Source organism: Mauremys reevesii, linkage group 1 (assembly GCF_016161935.1).
Source record: "Mauremys reevesii isolate NIE-2019 linkage group 1, ASM1616193v1, whole genome shotgun sequence".
NCBI classification, from domain to species: Eukaryota; Metazoa; Chordata; order Testudines; family Geoemydidae; genus Mauremys; species Mauremys reevesii.
The window spans coordinates 330,790,577-330,812,151 of NC_052623.1; the positions used below are offsets into that span (position 1 = coordinate 330,790,577).

The 21,575-nt window shown below is 44.3% G+C and overlaps 1 long non-coding RNA gene across 1 annotated transcript in view; it reads left to right on the plus strand.

The window, feature by feature from the left end:
• Positions 1-21,575, plus strand: part of LOC120390834 — a 44,631-nt gene that overhangs the window by 17,241 nt on the left and 5,815 nt on the right. Inside the window, exons 2-3 of the long non-coding RNA XR_005591153.1 lie at positions 3,931-4,051; positions 16,322-16,489. This is a non-coding gene — a long non-coding RNA (uncharacterized LOC120390834). The remainder of the gene's footprint in view (positions 1-3,930; positions 4,052-16,321; positions 16,490-21,575) is intronic.

Sequence of the window (21,575 nt, forward strand, 5' to 3'; positions counted from 1 at the left end):
CACTTAAGATAACTCGTTGATTGTCCCGCTTTCTCAGTCTGAGACAGGAGTCCTCCCCTCTTGCACTCTCCTGCTTGTGCTTCCTCCCGGTATCCCATTTCCCCACTTACCTCAGGGCTTTGGTCTCCTTCCCCCGGTGAACCTAGTTTAAAGCCCTCCTCACTAGGTTAGCCAGCCTGCTTGCGAAGATGCTCCTCCCTCTCTTCGTTAGGTGGAGCCCGTCTCTGCCTAGCACTCCTTCTTGGAACACCATCCCATGGTCGAAGAATCCAAAGCCTTCTCTCCGACACCATCTGCATAGCCATTCGTTGACTTCCACAATTCGACACTCCCTACCCAGGCCTTTTCCCCACACAGGGAGGATGGACGAGAACACCATGAAGCTCTTCCTCTGTGTATAAATACTTAAATATTCACTGGAGCAAGGAGACTGGAACCTGGGTCTCCCAACTACTGGGCTGTAAAGTTATTCTCTTGCTATGAATATTTATTTTATACAAAGTGACACAGCTTCAACAGGAGAAATTGAGAGATCACAACCTGGGAGGTGGGAGACCTAAGTTAAAGTCTCTGCTCCACATTAGGCAGAGTGGGGATTAGAACCCAGGCATCCCACCTCCTGGTGGAATGCTCTAATCCTGGGCTGAAGGTTATGAGGGTGGCAGCACCTCCTTTTCCTTTTTTCTTGAAAAATACTTGGCTTAGGCTCCTAACTCCACAGCTGTGAACCCTCCAACTGGAGATAGGTACCAAGTCTGGGATGGAGGGAAGCACCTAACTCCCTTTGTGAGGCAAGGCTTAGGCCACATCCATTTCCTCAGCATTTCCTGTTGCTGACCTTAGGCAGCTCTCTACTCAGCAGGCTGGCATGTGTGAATCCCAATTTTAGATTACGTCTACATTGCAATGTAAACCTGGAGTAAGACTCAGGCTTGAGCCCAAACCCCCTTTCCATCTACACACAAATCTGTCAGACTCGGTCTCGGACCTAGGGTCCTAAGACCCCGTGAGGGTGGAGGGCCGAGCCTGAGTCAAGACAACAGCTAAGGTTTGAGTCCGGTTGCTTTGCAGTGTAGTTCCAGCCCTTCATGGCGTGGGTCCTGGGAGTCCGACAAACATATCCCACAATTTCATGGGGCAACTTCTTCTCTAGCCAAATAATCTTCAGTCAACTCCAGTGAAAACTTAAGCAATCCCCTAATGTGTACTGCAGCAGCTTGGTGAGTCTATCTTTAACTCTTCCACATTGTCTGACCACTGAGCTGCAAACACACCATCTGAGAGTCTTCTCAGTTCGTAATGGAGACTGAACAGAAGCAGCCTTTTGCAAAGTCTGCTGTTTCATGGTCACAGAGCACAGCCAGATTTTGGTAAATCTCTGGTGCAAGGCCAGCAAAACAGTCGACTTTAATAGGAATACCAATAAATAGTGAAGAAGCTGGCAGCATTGCAAATTTACATGACTAATGTGATTCTGCAAGGATTTTTTCCTGCACTGTGCAGGGAGCAGATTAAGTGGCTCAGGATTAAGTAGACAAAAATCAGGGACCAGCACTGCTTCTCAGGCAACTCGCTGACATCATGCCATTTTATAAGGAGTTTGGCCTGGTGCTGGGCACTGCACTGAGCACAAAGTCCATGGTAGAGCATGATGACCTGGTCAGCTGGGATGGTGACCTGCTGGCCTCAGACTCCAGCATGGGGACTGATGGGAGCCACTAGCAGGCACTGAGTGAGGACAGTGAAGTGATTCCATTGCTGAAACCAGTCCCAGAGAAGGCTTTTCAGCAGGAGCACATCCTTTGCCCATACTTGGAGGAGCTGTTTGATGCCCTCCCCACAAAGGAATCTGGAATGCACTCCCCCCAATGAATCTCCCCACCATGGAGTCTGGAGCATATGGGGAAGGGACAGAAGCCACCCCTGAGCTCAGTAAGTTTCTGGCTTCATATTAATGAATACTAATACAGTGAGGGGAACAATTTCTGTACTGTGAACCAATGTTAAAGTTATTAGAAGCATTGGCTATTAGTATGTATCAGCTAGCGGCGGATTGTATGCTAATGGCTTGGCTACCCCTCATAACATGGAGTTCAATATGGCAACCAGACAATGCAAACAATAAAAATGGCTTGAAAGTGAATTTTTGAGAAGACAGCAGCTTGGGGATAACATCTCCCTTTGCCAACTGGGCACCACAAGAACTGTTATGTCCTCCAAACCATGGAAAGGCCTGAAATGATAGAAAAAGCTTTTCCAGCACAGCCACTGATGGCACTCCACACCCAAGTAATTCTGTAATTTTTAAAAAACAAAAGACAGCTTTGAATTTGTAACTTATCATTAAAAAGTGACAAAGTCCTGTGGCATCTCTTTGTCGCTTTTTACAGATCCAGCCTAACACAGCTACCCCTCTGATATTTAACTTATTGTCTCTGCACTTCTTTCATTGTGATTAACCAGGCTGTGTCCAGGGAGCTTCTGTGGTCGGAAGCATCCTTCTCACAATATATTGAAGTTCACTTGTGTCCTTGAAGTTCTGCAAGGATTTTTTCCTACAATGAGCTATTTGAGGCACTAACCCTCTGAGTCTTGTCCTGTTCCAGGCCCCTCAGCCTCTACTGGCTGCAGTACTTCCACAGCTTACCCATACTGCAGCAGAAGCCTGGGACAATTTACTTTCACAGACTGTTCCAAGAGGAAGCGTTTCTGTGATAACTTATCGTTGAAGTTCTGAACAGGGGCAACAAGTAGGTCCAGTATTAAAGACAGAGGGACTTATGGCTAGAAGAAAAGCATGGTGAGAGGCAAAAGGAAAGACCGAGTCTGGCTGCACAACTTGAAGACAGGGTTTCAGCGTGGGAGCAGGCACTTGCTTTGCAGTTCCTAGAACAGGCAAGGCTGCTAAGGGAGGAGGACAGAGATCAGCAGAGAGAACTGTTTGAGCAGCTTAGGTCACTAATGGCCACAAGAGTTTGGCTCCTGCTGCATCAGCCACACCACAGCCTGAGTTCTCTGAGCAGTGCCCAGTGATGAAGTCCAGAAACAGCTTGGAAAACTCCATGTTAGGTGGTCCATGCAACTGGGCCTCCTGAGCAGCTGGGCAGGGCAACCTTGCACATCCAGCCCTCCATATTGAGACTCTGCCCTATGGATGCTTCCATGTCTCTTCCCCCAGTTCAAAGGGTGCAGCAAACAGGGATAGGAGAATGTGGGGCCAGGGGACATGCAACAGTAGGGGGTTTCTGTCTCATATGTGGTTTCATGGTTTACACCTGTTCATGCACACATATACATATATATAAAATTTGTTTTGGAAAGGTTCTGTTGATACTGGTGTTTTGGTGTGGTAATGGCAGCTGGCTTGCCAGGCAACAAGTGGATGTTGTACTTGTATAATACATATTTATAAATACAGCTTTATGTCATCAGGAAAGTTTATTGCTATCGGTGCTGTAGCCCTCAGGGCTAGCTTTAGCATTTACTTTGTTTAGCAGTAACCTATAGGCCTGTCTCCCGTAAGGCATTGGCTTCAGCAGTTTGCATAAGGCTTGAGGCCTACAAATTTTGGCATAGATAAATGGCTCAGCAGTCACCCCTACGTTTTGGGGAACTGAAAATAGAGTGTTTAAGGGGGAAGTTTGTACATACCGATCAGGCAACCACAGGAATACCAGCTAACACCAGCTTTTGAATATTTTAGGATAGGAACATCTGCTGATGTGTGACCACAAGAGTGCCATAGCAACAAATTGACATATGATAAGTTGAGACCATTAATATACTAAACTATAGGAGAAGGTCACCCCAACATTAATAGGGTGAGGAAATACAAATAAGGAAGAGGGGAGAAAACCCTACTGAATATGCATTAGGCATAGTGGCATCAGCGTAATATATTATAAAAGTTGTATCCGAACTTCTGAGCAGGAGGAGAGAGAGCTGTAGCCCTTTGGATGTGCCAGAATGATGGCCACTGGTGATGACGAGGAAGATGATGGTGATGAAGAAGATGATGGCTAACATTTAAAGTTGTTCTGCAAGGGACAGTGTGAGTATATGGATGTTCAGATGTACATTCTGTATTGTCTCTATCTACCTTGCTGAGTTAGAGTGTTTGTGACTTTAAATGTACTATTACAAATACAGAAGGGTTCCTAAAGTGTGAGTGTTGCACCTGTGCACATCAGGATTCCCAACTAAACAGTAATTTTGATAATACTGTGCCTGATCTTTGGACAAGAACCCATCAAACTTCAAAATGATAACTGGGAATTCTTAAGTAATCAATACATAATCCATACATAATAAGGCACGATTTCATAAGCCCAGGCTAAAGGGAGGGAGCTTGCGGGGTCTCCCAGAATAACAGTAGGGATAGTACCTCCATTTATGACGATGTCATTTGGTGGAAATAGTGTCCCAGCCTGCCCATGAATGTAGACTTCCGGTCAGCAAAAAACCTTGGCAGCATGACCTTTCCAAGTGCAACCTACACTGACATTCATAAATTGCCCTCTATGGTCCACAAGGGTCTGCATAACAATGGAGTAGTGCCCTTTGCAGTTTATTTACTCATGTGCTACTTGAGAGGGGCAAACGATAGGCACATGAGTTCCATCAATGGCCCTAGTGCAGTTTGGAAACTCCTTTCTCTCAAGTCAGCAATTACTCCAGGAATATATTTTATGCCCACCAACTTGGGGCAAACCACATGCCTGATGGCAGAGGCTTCTGAGGCAAATTCTTTACCCACAGTTGACTTTCCAATGCCAAATTGGTTGGCAATGGACCTGTAGCAATCTGGGGTAACCAGCTTCCAGACAGTTATAGCAGCCTGCACCCACATGTGTGTGTTTTTATGCTGAAGGGTCAGGGCAAGCTGCTCACAAAGCTCCAGAAATACAGCTTTCTTCATGCTAAAGTTATGGACCCACTGCTGGTCATCCCATGTCTACATGACAATGTGATCCTACCAGTCTGTCCTTGTGGCCCTGCTCCAGAAGTGCCAGTCTACATAGGGGGCATCAGCGGCTTTGCCAAGTGTCATGAGCAGCATCAGCCAGTTTGAGTCTGCCATGCCTAGGGTACTCCTCCTCCTCTTGCTCTATCATAAATTCCTGTCGCTAAAAGCTGTGTAGTGTATACATAGCCTGAGTGTTGCAGCATATAAGTCTCCATTGTGAATCCAACCCGCTGAACCTTATTTAAGGTAACACTTCTGCCATTACTACCACTGGCACAGTTGAACTGGTGGTAGCTGTGACACCCCAATATTCACCACTGTCATGTAATTAGGATATGTTTTGTACAAAGTATGTCTTAAGAGTTATCATTCTAAAAGACTTGATCTGCTAGACATTAATATCTCATTGGATTGTATGTGCTATCATTGTATATGAAGTTAGGCTATGTATGTGTTATTGAAATACGTTGTGAGGTTGAAAACACCCACAAGCAGCCTTTCAGGTACAACAGTGAAAAGGCCAAATGATAATGGCTTATTGAGGAAATGCATACAAGCACAAGGATTACCACAGGAACTGTGTACAACAGAAACTTCTCAGAGATAGCACCTGAGGGCCAAGGACTGAACTGTGGGAAATGATGGTCCCAGGCTAAAAGGATCTTTAGCCTGTGTATGAAAACCTGGGAAAGCCAAGGCAACTTGTGCCTTAAGAATCTGCCAGCCTGTTTATCACTCAAGGTGTGAATTTGCTAATTTATATCCTACTTATCAAGGGTGTTAAGCTCACTTTGTGGTTTTTGTTTATTTACTACGGTAATCTGTTTTGATCACTTTGCTATCACTTACAGTCACTTAACATCTTTTGTAGTTAATAAACTTGTTTTTGTTTTCTCTAAAACCAATTTGTGGAATTCATAACTGTGGGGCAAAAATCTGTGCATATCTTCCTCCACATTGAGGGACGGGATGGATTTCATGACTTTACACTGTATAGTTCTCTGTGCAGCACAAGACTATACAATTTGGGTTTTATACTACAGAGGGGGGGTGTACTTAGGTGCTGGACAACTCTCTAGCTGAAGCCTTCCCAATGCAGTGCTGATTTCAGTGTCTTTCTGCAGCTGGGTGTGTCCCTACCTGTGTGCACGCTAGAGGAGGTTTGAGGGCCTGGCTCAGCAAGATAGTGTAAGGGAGCCCAGGCTGGTGAAACAGGTGGGCTCAGTGGTACCCCAGTACATTAGGTGGCACCACAGGGGGGCAACACATCACAATAGCAATGGTGGGAAATTTTAGGATAAAAAAAATACAGCATTGAAACACCCATTGTCTATAATAGTTGAAGTTGGTGAATCTCTATTGTTTTCAGATTTTAAAAAAAGCCTCTCCTTTCCCACCCCATAATCTCCTATCATTCCCCCTTTCACAAATTTCAGTTTTCCTCTACTCCCTGTGACACTAACACAAGTTAGACAAACTGTTTAAGTGTGGTTTGCCTTTTTTTGGTCATCTTCCATCAGACTTCTTAATCTTTTCCTCATCTCATGGCAACATTCAAACCAGCACTATTTTAAATCAAGTTACAGATTTGCAGCATGAGTAATTTAGTGGGATTGACTATATCAGAAATTACTATGACCCTAATTCAGGAAAGCATTTAAGCACATTCCTAAACTCATCAATATTCAAGACAGCACTCCCATTGACTTAAGTGGCATATAAGTGTAACGCCAACAGACCTCAGTCATCAGCGGGTGGGATTGAACTGGAGACCTCTGCTGCTTAGTGCATGAGCCTCCGCCACATGAGCTAAAAGCCAACTAGCTGCTACTAAGGGCTCTAGATTTTGTGTGTGTGTGTGTGTGTGTGTGTGTGTGTCTCTCTCTCTCTCTCTCTCTCTCTCTGTGTGTGTGTGTGTGTGTGTGTGTGTGTGTGTGTGTGTGTGTGTGTGTGTGTGTGTGTGTGTGAGACTAAATGGGACAGAACACCACACCCAGGAAGTGTGTGGGTTACATAAGCACATACTTTGTGTTGTTCTGAACAGAGATGATTTCTTAGATCAGGGCCTATATTTCTCCTACCTGTAGGTAAACACAAGTATAATATTACTGCTGTGTCACATCTCACATGCCTTAATATAGTTATCAACTGTGACCTAATTCATTACTTGTTTTCAAATAAATGTTGTCACCGTACTTCTAATTTTTAAAATATGTATTTCCTGAAATTAGATCAATGAGAGGCAAATTTGCCACATCTATTTAACCCAATATGAAAGATTAAATTGCATCAGTACTGTAGTCTGAACTGTACTGGTGGCTTTCAAAACAACAAATTCAGTAGGTGTTCTGAACCTTTTGTTTCACTTATTTTCAGTAAGCTTTTCCTTCTGCTTGAGGAATGCTCTTACTCAAATTATATAACACACATTCATCCAATGAATGAACATTCCTTCACAGTAATAAAGAACTAATTAGTTTGGGGCAGTGCAAGTTGTAAAGTCACACTAGCAATAATTATATTATGAAAATTACAGTGCCATTTAGGTAACAGTTGCATTACAAAGGTGCTGGCTGGCTGCAAACTGTCTGCTAAAGCTGAGAAAGCAATTTCATGCACATTTCACTTTTCTTTGTGATTTATCAGCAGCGAAAGCAAGAGAAAATGGCAGCCTTTTGAAAGCAATAATGTTGCCTGCATTCTTTATTTTCTTAACAGCTGAACACAGAACTCCCTAAAATAAAAAAGGCTCTTATTTGTACAGTGGTCCCACACATCATATTTACATCAATATTTTATTTTTAGGATTTAACTGTAAATGTCAGAATATTAAAGCAACGTAGTATCACTGAAAGTGGCATATGAATATGTTTAATGAGAACATCTGAGTTTGCATTATGTCAGGCTAAAACATTTCATGTGCCCTAAGAGACAAACGAGAAAAATAGCAGTTCATTTATAGTTTATAAGCAGATTGGGTATCCAAATCATTGCACAAATCATCCCTACTGTAAGTCCATTGATGAAAGTGGAGTTATATCAAGGATGAATTTGGCCCCTTCAGTTTAATAGAGGTTTTATACAAATACTTTAATCTTATACATCTTCAGTTCTTCATTTGTTTGCCTTTTTGCAGGATTCATTCAATGAATTATTTCAAAATGTACTCATTTTATAATCTGAAGCCCATAGCTACAACAGCAGCTTTCATATCAGTGTTTTAATCCTATTTGTGCAGGTCCCAAAATGATTTTTTGTAGTGTTATCAAGGCTGAATGCCCACTCTGTCACTTCGAGTGCAGAAGTGGGGGCCCGCAAGGATTTTAAAAATTAATACTTGCCTAGGGTGACCAGACAGCAAGTGTGAAAAATCGGGATGGGGGTGACAAAGGCCCAAATATCGGGATTGTCCCTATAAAATCAGGACATCTGGTCACCCTATACTTGCCACTCCAGGCTTGTATCACACTCCCAAGGTTACAGCTTTTCTCTGACCTGGTCTTGGTAAACGCTGCCACCATCCATATGAAAAAAAAACACACCCCCACCCCCAAAAAAATAAAATAAAAAACCCAAACCCACAAACACCCTTTGAACCCAGGAAGGAGCACTTGAGAATTCCTCCCTGTGGTGTACCCTCAAGCCCTTTCACCACCGGGGAAGAGCTGAGAAAGAAAACAAAAGAAATTAACTGTGGCTACCAGCTAATCGAACAACATGCACAAACCTCTTCGGACACCAAAAATGTAATCCTGTTCTTAAAAAAAAAAAAATTATTAAAAACAAAAAGAATATACATCTGGAACTTAGGCTTTTGCTAGATTTTAAAAGAGCAATTCCAAAATCAAGCACCCAAACTAGCTTTCTTGGGGGTTCAGCTTAAAGCTTACAAACACAGAAAAGCATCTGGTGTTAGCACAGAGGAGATCCATACGCCAAAATAAAAAAATAAACCTGATTGTGTCTAACTAAACATTCCCTATCTAAATAATTGCTTCTAGGTATGAAAGATGAATTTTCATACCTGGTTCAAGCCTTACACAGCATTGCTGCTCCGTTCCTGCAGCCCAGAGAACAACGGACAAAGGGAAAGTTTCTTTCACAATTTTAAAAAGTTCTACCTTCCCATTGGCTCTTTTGGTTAGGTGCCCACTCCTCTTTTACCTCTGGGCTTGTTAACCCTTTGCAGGTAAATCAAGCAAAGGAAAGACCAAGAGGGATTTTACAGCTAACTGACTGGCTGGGCATCCATCAAAGGGAGCTACTTCCCCCTTCCCCCCACTTCGTGTATCACAAGTGTCTTTGTTTTTTAAAGTACTGCAATAAGACAAAGAATACCTCTCAATTAAGGCGAGATCATTTGAATGGATTTGAATCAGCTGACAAATTTTTAAGATAAAGTCAATTTTGTTTTTGACAAAAACTTTCTAGAAGAAAGTCATTCTGAGTTTTAACACTACTTATAACCTATTACTTTCCCCTAAATATTGAGGCCAATTGGTAATATTCATCACCTCTTCTATTATATGATGTTCACATATTTATCCCTCATAACAACTATGAAAAAACATTTCAGAGTTTTTTTTAAAACATGAACTTAGTGTTCATAAAAGGTGCTGGAATTACAGCTCTGGAGCCAGATCCTCTATGTATATACATGGCAAATGGAACACAGGCAGCAGCAATACAAACTTTCCTACATAACCCTATAATATAGTAAACGCTAACTTGAAGGGACAGGCTCTAGGAATTCATTCATTCAGTCCAATGCTTCACTTCTGAGATTGCAAGCTAGGCCATTTGTAATTATATCATTATTGACCCAGACTTTGTTATACTGAAATTTAAGCCATTTTATCTTGTCTTTTTTCTACTCTGGTGCTGCACTCATTGCTCAGTTCAGCAAATCTCTGCAACATTTCAATATTGACTTTCAATCTAGGTATTTATATGCTGCTCATCTGCATAGTAATCTTTGGTTTCTAACAGTAAAGGTGGGCTCTAGCTGGATTACTTCCAGATAGGGTTGCCAGTTTTCAACCAGAATGCCAGGTCAAAAAAGGACCCTGTCATCTCTCTTTGGCACTGCTGACCAGGCCGTTAAAAATCCAGTCAGTGGCACAGCAGGGGCCTGGAGGTAAGGCAGGCTCCCTGCCTGGCTAGCTTTGTGCAGCTCCGAAAAGCGACCACCAGGCCCTTGAGGCCCCTACGTGCTTGGGTGGCCAGGGAGACTCTGCACAATGCCCCCACCCCTAGTGGCAGCTCCGCAGCTCCCATTGGCCCGGAACCACAACCAATGGGAGCAGCCGGGTGGCACCTGCGGGCATGAGGACAGCGTGTGGAGCCTCCCTGGCTACCCATGCACCTAGGGTCTGTAGGGACCTGGCAGCCACTTCCTGGGAGCCACAGTAAGCACCACCAGGATGCCGCACCCCCTCCTGCACCTCCAGCCCCCTGCCCCAGCCTGGAGCCCCCTCCTGCACCCAAAACCCACGCTAGAGGCCACACCCACAACCAGAGCCAGCACCCCCCCTGCACTCCAAACCCTTTGGCCCCAGCTGGGTGCCCTCTCCTGCACCCCAAGCCCTTCATCCCCGCCCCACCCCAGAGCCTGCACACCCAGCCAGATTCCTCACCCCTCTCCTGCACTCCAATCTCCTTCCCCAGCCTGGTGAAAGTGAGTGAGGGTTGGGGAGAGCAAGCAACAGAGGGAGAAGGGAATGGAGTGAGCCAGGGTTGGGCTTCAGAGAAGAGGTGGTGTAGGGGCAGGGCTTCAGGGAAGGGGCAGGCTAAGGGGTGAGCCAGGGATGTTTGTTTTTTTTGCCATTCGAAAGTTGCCAACCCTACTTCCAGACCTCAAGCCGAGCCATCACATTAGCCTCAGACCAACATGCAGTTTCATCAAAGGTTTTTGATGAAATAAGTATTGTTATAAGAAAAACGTAGCAGGCAGCTAGCATAGGACTTCAGATATCTCACACCTGTAGATGCGGAGGACCTGGAGAACATTATGGATACATTAAGGAAATTCTGGTTATTTTATTCCCCCCCAAAAAAGGCGGGGGGGGGGAGTTCCTGTAGAATTTCTCCCTGGGGTACCTGGGGAAGGAAGCCTAAACAGCTGGAGGACTCTGGTACAGAGCAGAGCCATCACTAAAAATAGACACAGGCCTTGCATTATGGGATGTAGTGAGGGGGACTAGCTAGATTAATACAGAGAATGCAGTGCCTGTGCTTTTTCTACCCAAATGGAGAAGAAACCCTTGTAGGCTGCTATTTCAGCTGATTGTGAGAGAGACAATTGCTCCCAAGAAGTGAAATAATCAGTGCTACAAATGTTTGTAAAATGCCTTGGACAGCACACTTCATCTGCTGGGTTTCAGTTCTCTAACTTGCAAAACAGAAAAAGAGAATAGAGATCTTAATATTCAGTAGACAGTACCGGACTGTCAAAAAGTTATACTGAGACTACTGAAGATGAAATATTAAAATTAATCTTGAGATTCTTAAATACTGCAGCTATGGATGATAATTTAGACGTCTACGATCTGATTGTCAGAGTCTTAAATTTTACAATTGCAGTTATGTCCGCAATTAATTGCATCTTCAATTTATTGTGAATGCAAACAAGCATTTAGGTGTCCAACTGTACAATGGCACCTGCAAAGCACATAGTATTTAGAAAGCTAACTATCATTACAAAATTATGCCTGGAATATGAAGGCCACCTTGAGGCTCCTTAAAAGACTAGGCCCTTAGCTCTTCAAAAATATTATTGCATTGAAAGTCGCTTTCTAAAAGAAGTTTCTTACACATATTTGGTGTTTCCACCATGTCTTTATTTGAATCTGAAAAGATTTCTCTTCTGGGTGCAAGGAAGACATATGGGATAAGGAAAGCAAACACTAACAGCATGACATAATCTTCTGTAAATGCATTTGAATAGTTTTTTAAAATATCTGTTCCACTTGGTGTTACAAACTAAAAATAGTAAAATTAGCCCATCTAAACAAGTGAAAGGTTTGTATTTTTCCCCCATCCTTGATTTTTTTATATTTAAAATATTGCTAATTACAGGTTTCCCAATATGTGTGCCATGAGGACAGAGTCCCTTGAAACAAAAATGTCTCTTTTCACAGCTGCAAAATTGTTCTAATTGGCACTAATTGTGTTCTGATTGCTTAATCTTTTTTTCTTCCTTGATGTGAGTGGAAAGCAGTTACTTTCTTTACAATCACACTGAAGGCAGCAAAAATAGTGTTGTGTTCCACTGGCCATATTGAGAAAAATGACTTCAGAGATAAGAGACAACAGAACTGTAAACTGGGGACAAGTTTTATTTTGCAAAAATAGTTTTAAGTATGTACTACTGTAGTCCCTAATAGGAGTTATGTGAATGGTTATAGGTGGAACTACAACTATTGAAGAAAAATGCAGTTTTTACTTCAAAAAGGAACCTGTTCTTATAAGATGAGAAAAATAAAGATTGTTAATTACTTAATACACTTGAAACTGATGATGTGATCGTTATAGTCACTCTGCTCTTATAGCAGAGATTGTGATACCTGCCTATTGCATTGGAATCTGCGTTCATTTCATTTTTCAACATTTTGCTTTGTACAGGAAAACAGTGGCAAATGTTTACACTGTGTCATTTGGTTCATCATTGAAGAATAATGCCACACTTTTTTAAACTACATCTTTTAACTAATGCTTGGTGAGGGAGAGATTTCTGGCACCAAAATTTGGAAGCCTAATGCTTACCTCCATCAATTGCTGAGTTTGTCTATGTAGCTGCAAAAAGCAGTCCCTTTTTCTGAAAACAGTCCCCCTACATCTTTCATTAACCAGCTCTGCATGCTTGAGAGACTTCAATTGCATGGAGGAAGTTTTTGCTTTCAGGACTCTTTTCCCAACTGACCTAAATGCAACAGCTACCCATCTCTGACAGTGAGTTAATATTAGAAGAGCAGATTTCAAGAGTACTGAGACCTCATTAGCACCACTAGATTGTACATACCTGAGCCCCACTCTGACCCTATCCGATGGGGCACGGCTTACCACTGAAGCACCTCCTGCTGGCTGTCTGGGGAATTACCACTGCACCCTCTTCTGGTGGTGTCTCACCCACTGTCACCTCTGTTCCTGAATGCACATCACTCCCAGGACCATGGCGTCCTCTTCAGTGACACTGCCTTCCCAGCTGTGCCATACTCTATGCCCCCGCCCCCATTCCAGGGGGACCTGCAGTCTACTGTCTGGTCACTCCCTTCAATGGCAAACTGCAGTCACGGTCTAGCCATTTCCCACATACCCTTGCATCAGGACCTCAGTCTGCAGATTCCTGCAGCCTGCCAGGAGCTGCCTTTAGGTCTCTGTCTGCAGCACTGCTCTGTCCAGGGTGCTTGCTGCCCTCCACCTGCAAGGCAGCCAGTCCTCCTCCCTTCTCAAGCTCCAGGGAGTGACTGACCCACTCTGTTCTGCAGCCCTTCTTACATGGGCCAGCCCGGCCCTGATTGGCTGCTCCTATAAGCCCTTCTGTAATTGGCTGCCTCCTGCTCAGCCTCCCTAGGGCTGCTTTTAACCCCTTTTCTGACAGTGTCACTGTCATGATTTCTTACATCCTTAAATTCCACAACTAAACAGTAACCACATGCCTCAAGTGGATAGGACTTCCTTTGGAAGGGGCCCTCCCAGACACCATAAGAAACTTTGGGCCCTTAAAGTATTTGAAGGACAATGATTGAGCAAAGTGTTCAGGTGCTGCTAATTGTCATTTTCAAGAACTTAAACTTGGTATCAGAACATATGAGGGACAGCTTCCAGGGACTGATTACACTTGGATTGCCTAAATATTCCTAATGTATAGGAGACTTTTGTATGAATTTTCTTCTGTCACAGAAAATAATTCTAAATAGAAAGAAAAATGACTCCATTTGAACATGATTCCATCTTTTGTGTTATCCTGTGGGGCTCTTCTTAAAACTGCTTGAACTGGGAACTACCAAAGAACTGGAAAAATACAAGTGAAGTAATGTTCTTCCAAAAACAAATAAAAGAGAAGGAGAGTGATTCTGGCAATTACTGTTCAATAACTTAATCTTCAGTCCCTACTAAAATGGAATATTTAACAAATAGAAGATAGCAAAGCCCTGGACAATAAGCAGCATATGTTTATTGTTACTGATATACAGTAGTTTCTAGGGTCCACTTTATCCTGGATATTGTATTAGCATTTTAAAACAATTCCTGCCCCAAAGAGCTGACAAGCAAGAAGTGGGTTTTAAAGGCAACTGGAAAGGATGGGCAAGGGAGAACAAATCATGCCAGATAATCACTTTTTAAAATAACATTAATGGATGAAGAGAATGCAATGTACTATATCTGGATATTAGTTAAGCATTTGATACAGTTTCTCAATGACAATTAGCACTATACAAAAAATCAGTGCAGCACATGTTAAATGTATTAGAACCCAAACAATAATTCTACATGGGACATCATCCAATGGGGCCATTTCTAGTGAAGTTCTATAGGAATCTGCTCCTGGTCCAACGTAATTCAATGTATTTATTAATGATCGTTGCTAGTAAAGTTTGCAGAAGATACAAAAATTGGTGGAATGATAAAGATAAGTCAGTTCTACAGAGAAATCTGGATCACATGGTAAGCTGGCCTTGCTTGAATATGTCTTTTAATGTAATTAATGCGAGATCATACATCTAGGGACCAAGAAAAAAAGTCATGTTTGTAGAATATAGGTCTGTATTTTGGAAAGTAGTGACTAAGAAAAAGACTTGAGATTATGGTGAAGTGCACATGAGTTTACAGTTCAGTGCAGTGGCTAAGGGCAAATGCGGTCCTTGGATGTATAAACAGAAGAGTGTTGACTAGAAGTAGGGAGATATTGTTACCACTGAATTTGCCCTTAGTGGAAGCATTACTGGAATACAGTGTTCAGTTCTGGTATTTACACTTCAGCAATGATGCTGAAAAATTACAACGGCTCAGGGAAGAACTATAAGAATGCTTCAAGATCTGGACAACCTGCCTCACAGGTAGAAACTAAAGGAGCTCAATCTATATAGAGTATCAAAGAAAAGGTTATGAGGTGACTTGCTCACGGTCAGTCAATGAGCACCTAACATGGGTAAAAGACTTCAGATAGTAGAAGACTTTAATTTAGCAGACAAAGGCACAACAAGCTCCAGTGGGAGAAGCTGAAGCTAAACAAATTGAACTAGAAATAATTTTTAATTGTGAATATACTTAACCTTTACCTAGGGACATGGTGGATCTCCCATCTCTTAGACCAGGGGTGGGCAAACTTTTTGGCCCAAGGGCCACATCTGGATAGGGAAATTGTATTCAGGGCCATGAATGTAGGGCTGAGGCAGGGGTTTGGGGTGCGGGAGGGAATGCAGGGTGTGGGAGGGGGTGCAGTGTGCAGTAAAGGGCCTCAAGGCAAGGGGTTGGGGTGCAGGGGGTGTAGAATGCAGGAGCGGGCTCAGGGCAAGGGATTGGGTTGCAGGAGGGGTGTGGCAGGGGGCTCAAGGCAGGGGGATAGGGAGCTATGGCACAGGTTCGGGGTGTGGGCTCCAGCCCGGCGCCGCTTACCTCGAGTGGCTCCAGGGTAGCAGTGGCACGCAGAGGGGCTAAGGCAGGCTTCCTGCCTGTCCTGGCCCCGCGCCACTCCCAGAAGTGGCCAGCATGTCTGGCAGTGGCTCCTGGGAGTGCGGTGGGGCAGGTGGCTTTGCCATGCACTGCCCTCACCTGTGGGTACTGCCCCCAAAGTTCCCATTGCCCACGGGTCCCCGTTCCTGGCCAATGGGAGCTGCGGGGGGCAGTGCCTGCAGGCAACAGCAATACACGGAGCCCTCCGTCTGCCCTTCCCCAGAGGCCGTAGGGACATGGTGCTGGCCACTTCTGGGAGTGGCACAGGGCCAGGGCAGGCAAGGAGCCTGCCTTAGCCCTGCTGTGCCATAGGGCTGGCAATCCTGCGGGCCGGATTGAAAGCCCTGACGGGCCGCAGTTTACGCTCCCATCTTAGACTCTTTAAAGCAAGAGTAGCTATCGTTCGGAAAGATATTCTTCTGCCAAGGGTATTGGTGGCTGCCAGCAGGTAGGTCTTTAATCTATTGATGCTCACAGACTTTTTGGGGGCTAGTGGTCATGCTAGCCACCCTTCATTCAGGATAAAGTTAAGAAGCAGTCAAGTTCTTTTTGGATTAAGGTAGTATGACAAAAATTAAACTAACTAAACTTGACTTGGATATGAACCATGGCACACTCTTTGAAGAACTGCAAAGAATGGGTAATGAATCGTGCTAATGACAAATGGTAATGTCATTACAGAGAGGCGTGGATGATGGCTGCTTGCAAACTCACATATCTTATTATCATATTGAGATGACACCTGACCAATGCATTTGAGAAATGCAATGCTCTCCTGGAAAATGTGGGAGGTTGTCTGGAAGGAACTCCAGGCTGTGTTGGACCTGAAGATGATGGAAGAATCATGTGGTGAGTGGAGGAGCCCCACAATGCTAGTGCCTAATCCAAAGAGTACAACATGATTTTGCATCTACTTTCACATAGTGAATTCCATATCTAAATCTGATTTCTAGCCCATGCCAAGGGTGGATGAGTTACAATTTCCATCTTCGTGCTCACTGAAGACTACTGGCAAATTCTGTTCACATCAGAGTCCCACCAAAAGAAAGACTGTCCTTTCTACACCTTTTGGGCGTTATCACTTCTGCATGATGCTGTTCAGCCTAAATGGGGGTAGTGGTGACTTTTCAGATTTATGGTCTGGTTACTTTGACTTCACAGCCATATGGTGGCCTACATGGATAACTTACTCATATATAGCAGCCGCTGGGAGGATCATCAGAGGCATCTCACAGCCATCATCCAGTCCCTAGCAATATATTCATTCATCCCTGATCTTGAAATGGGGTTATTGTTCGTCTTCCTGGGAATCCACAATCTCCCTGTTTACTATTTCCAGTTGTTCATAAGCCCAGCTTAGTGTCTGGTCAATTTTTTGTTTACTAATGAAATCGATGTCATGAGTCAGGATATTGATTTCTGACAGCGGGGCAGCCTCTGGGTCTCCAATTGCCAAGAATGTGAAAGACTGAGGGTCCGGAGGTCATAGATTCATCGATTCCAAAGGCAAGAGGGACAATTTTGATTATCTGGTTTGACCTCCTGTATAACACAGGCCATAGAATTTCCCCAAAATAATTCCTAGAGCATATCTATTAGAAAAACATCCTATCTTTATTTTAAAATTGTCAGTGATGGCAGGAGCGGTGCCAGAGTTTCTGGCACCCTAGGCAGAATTCGGGGGGCGGCATTTTGTGCGCTTCCCATGGGGCGCGCGGGAGCTTCTGGTTCCACTACCATCGCGCTGCCGAAGAAGGACCCTCTGCCAAAATGCCGCAAGCGACAGCGGCAGTCATTGAGCTGCTCAATTGCCTGCCGCTGTTTTCCGCGGCGCGTCAGCAGAAGATCCTTCTTCGGCGGCACAACGGGAGCGGAACTGGAAACTCCTGTGCGCCCCGTGGCAGCGCACAAAGTGCCGTCCCCTGAATCCTAGTGCCCTAGGCGACCGCCTAGGGTTGCCTAATGGAAGCGCTGGCCCGAAGTGATGGAGAATCCAGCACAACCGTTTGTAAATTGTTCCAATGGTTAATTACTCTGACTGTTAAAAACGCACACCTTATTTCCAGTCAGAATTTGCCTAGCTTCAACTTCCAGCCATTGGATACTATTATACCTTTCTCTGCTAGACTGAAAAGCCCATTATAAAATGTTTGTTCCTCATGTAAGTATTTATATATTGTAATCAAGTCACCCTTTAATCTTCTCTTTGTTAAACTGAATAGATTGAACTCCTTGAAACTATCACTATAATACATGTTTTATAATCTTTAATTATTCTCAAGCATCAACTCTGAACCCTCTCCAGTTTAGCAAAATCCTTCTTGAATTGTTGACACCAGAACCAGATACAGTATTCCAGCATCAGTCACACAAACACAGAGGTAAAATAATCTCACTACTCCTATTTGAGATCCCCCTGTTTATGCATCCCAGGATTGCATTAGCTTTTTTGGCCTGGATTATCCACCAGGACCCCCAAAACTTTTTCAGTGTCACTGCCTTCCAGGATAGTCTCCCATCCGGTATGTATGTCCTGCATTCTTTGTCCTAGATGTATGCATTTACATTTGGCAATATTAACACACACATTATTTGCTTGCACCCAGGTTACCAATTGATCCAGATCACTCTATATCAGTGACCTGTCCTCTTCATTATTTACCACTCTCCCAATTTTTGTGTCACCTGCAAACTTTATCAGTGATGATTTTACATTTTCTTCCAGATCATTAATAAAAATGTTAAATAGTGTAGAGCCAATAATTGATTCCTGTGGGAAGTAGAAACACACCTATTGGGTGATGAGTCCCTGTTTACAGTTACATTTTGCTATCAGTTAGCCATCTTTTAATGTGTGCCATGTTCATTTTATAATTTTATATCTTACTAGTTTTTAAATCAAAATGTCATGAGGTATTAAGTCAAGTGCCTTATAGCGGTCTAAGTATATTATATCAACACTATTATCTTTACCAACCAAACTTATAATCTTATAAAAAAAATATCAAGTTAGTTTTACTGGATCAGTTTTCTATAGACCCATGTTGATTGGCATTAATTATATTATCTCTCCTTTACATCTTTATTAATCAAGTCCCATAACAACCACTCCACTATCTTGCCCAGGATCAATGTCAGACTGGCAGGCCTATAATTACCCAGGTCATTCTGTTTACCCATTTTTTTTAAACACCATTAGTTTTCCAGCTTTCTGAAATGTCCTGTGTTCTAGGACTTATTGAAAATCAACATTAACAGTCTAGAAAGCTCCTCAGCCAGCTCTTTCAAAACTCTTGAATGCAAGTTATCTGGACCCACTGATTTTAAAATCTCCCATGCCAGTTTCCTCTTCTTCTCCAAGCCCCACTAGTTTTATGGGTTCCTGGTTGGCCATCCCCTGGATCTCTGGGGCTTCTTCTGACAAATGGTCATTGAATTCTTTCAACACTTCTCTCAGGGATTCTCAATCCCAGCCCAAGATGACCAAATAAGATAGTTCTAGGGTCAGTCCTGCCACAAGAGTCACAATGTGCTTCTCTACAGTCAGCTCTATTTGGTGGCTAGTATAGGGTTTCATGGCCCTGTGGACACATTGCAGGAAAATGGTTTACCTGAGGACCCCTTTCATACTGATCAGCTGATCTCTGACCAAAGTCTGGTTGCACCCAGAGTCAACTAAACTGACTGCTTCTGTCCTATTAACTTGCATTGGGACAATCATCTTAGCAGGGCCTTGCTTACATGCCTATGTTTCCACTGTCCACACCTGTCTGTACATAGAGTATATACCAGTGTTGCTGCCATGGAGGTGACCCAATTATCCGTAAAAAAATAACTAGTGGGGAACATTCATAGCAACAACCATGAAGTCCCCCCTCATCACCAACAATTACTGAATTACCTGTATCTCCTGCATCAGTCTCTGCTGCTGGATGATGACTAATTGCATCAGTCATTGCTGCTGTACTATCTGTTGTAACAACTGTTCTTCTGTCAGTCCTCTTAGTAGTTGATCCAGATCTGTCTGGCTTCTAGACTCCCACTCAACTCCTGTCAAGGATGTAAAGTTGAATTTTTTTCCAGCATCAGACCCTTCCTTGGGGCTGGAAAGGTGCCCATGTTCCCCACCACTTGTGGCAAAGTGACTCACCAGCCTGTGTGGACCCTCATGGCTGGGTGAGCATTGTAGAGTTTTTTTCTCTCCATAGCCCCCTGACTGGCCATTCAGCTTTGCTGGTGGTCCCCTTTTGTCTTGTGACCCGGCTGTCTGGCCAGGTCATGTTTAGTCTGACTCCTTTTGGGGTAAGTCAGAATGCAGTCCAATAATAGGCTAGCAGTCTTGTGCCAGGTCTCTGACCTCACTCTAGGCCACTTTTCCTTAAAACACTGTCATGGGCCTTCACTAGGTCTTTCCTTGATGGCCTGTAGGGGAATCGTAGTCTCTGATTTCCATCAACTTTGCTGTTAAAACTGGGAGATTGAATCCATTAACATTCTGCACTATGTCCCGATCCTCCTTCCCCAAATCATTGATGCTAAAGTATGTATGCCTTACTCAGGGTGTCAGCAAACACCAATAATTGTCCTAGACAATATCTGATCTCGACCTGGTATCACTGGCTCATCAACATGCGCTGCAATCTCTTTGGAGCATTAAGATGGCAATTTGTCATGATTGCCTCTAGAGGTTTGTGGTGTGACTGCAGTCAGGGCCGGCTCTGGCTTTTTTGCCGCCCCAAGCAAAAGCAAAAAAAAAAAAAAAAAGGGGGAGGGGGAGCGGAGCGGCAAAGCAGGAGGGGAAAAAACCAAAACAAAAGAAAAACCTGTGGCGCGGCCGGAGCAGCAAAGCGGGGGAAGGGGGGAACCTGCAGCACAGCTGGGGTGGCAAAGCAGGGAAAGAAAACAAAACAAAACAACCTGGGGCATGGCCGGAGCGGCAAAGCGGGGCCGGGAACCAAAAAACCCCTGCCAGACAGCCGGAGGTAGGGTGCAGGGGGACTCCCTGTGCTGCTGACGTGCAGCAGAGTGTGCACCCAGTCTAGCGGGGAGGAAGGGGAGGGAGCGGGGGAGAGAGAGAGCAGGGGGGCAGCCAGGGCTTCAGCTGGGCGCTTGTCCTGCGGTCCCGACCACTGCGCCGCCTGCCGGGAGGGCTCCGCGCCGCTCCGCTCCAGTCGGCGGAGAGGGAAGAACAGGGGCTGTCCTGCCCAGTTTGCTGCAGGGAGCTCCCCTCCTCCACACTGCTGCCCCCTACAGGGCGGCTGGAGCAGCAAACCAAAAAAAAACAACAAAAAAAAACCTGGCCGTGCTGCCCTAGGATTGGGCAGAATGCCACCCCCTAGAATATGCCGCCCTTGCTCAGCTGGTGCCTGGAGCCGGCCCTGACTGCAGTATTACTGGGTGGACACAGGTGTACTGATGGAATTGTTCCACTCCAAATACCAAAACCAGAAGCTCTTTTTCTATTTGGATATACCCTTGTTCAGTCGCTGGCAGGGCTCTGCTGACACAAGTAACCGTCTGTTCCTGCAAAAGAGCCACATCCAATCCTTTCTCCAACGCATCACACTGGATTCTCAGTGACTCTCCTAATTGGTAGTACTTCAGGAAAAGGGCATCTATTATCATTTGTTTCAGCATGTCAAATGCTTGCTGTTGGGGACCTGTCCAGTCCCACTCAACATCCTGCCTTGTGAGCTAATGAATGGGTTCCACTGGTGCAGCCAGGTGTGGAGAGAACTTGATCAGAAAATGTATCATTCCTATAAAGGCTGAACCCCCATGCACTGCAGCTGGCATGTCTCTGACTGCTTTGATTTGTTGGGATCTGCTTTCAGTCCCTCTGCTGTGAGCAGATGTCCAATGCATGTCATCTCATACTGTTTCAGTTGCTTTTTTTTTTTTAGTTCAGTTTTATGTTCTCGACTTGCATCGCTGT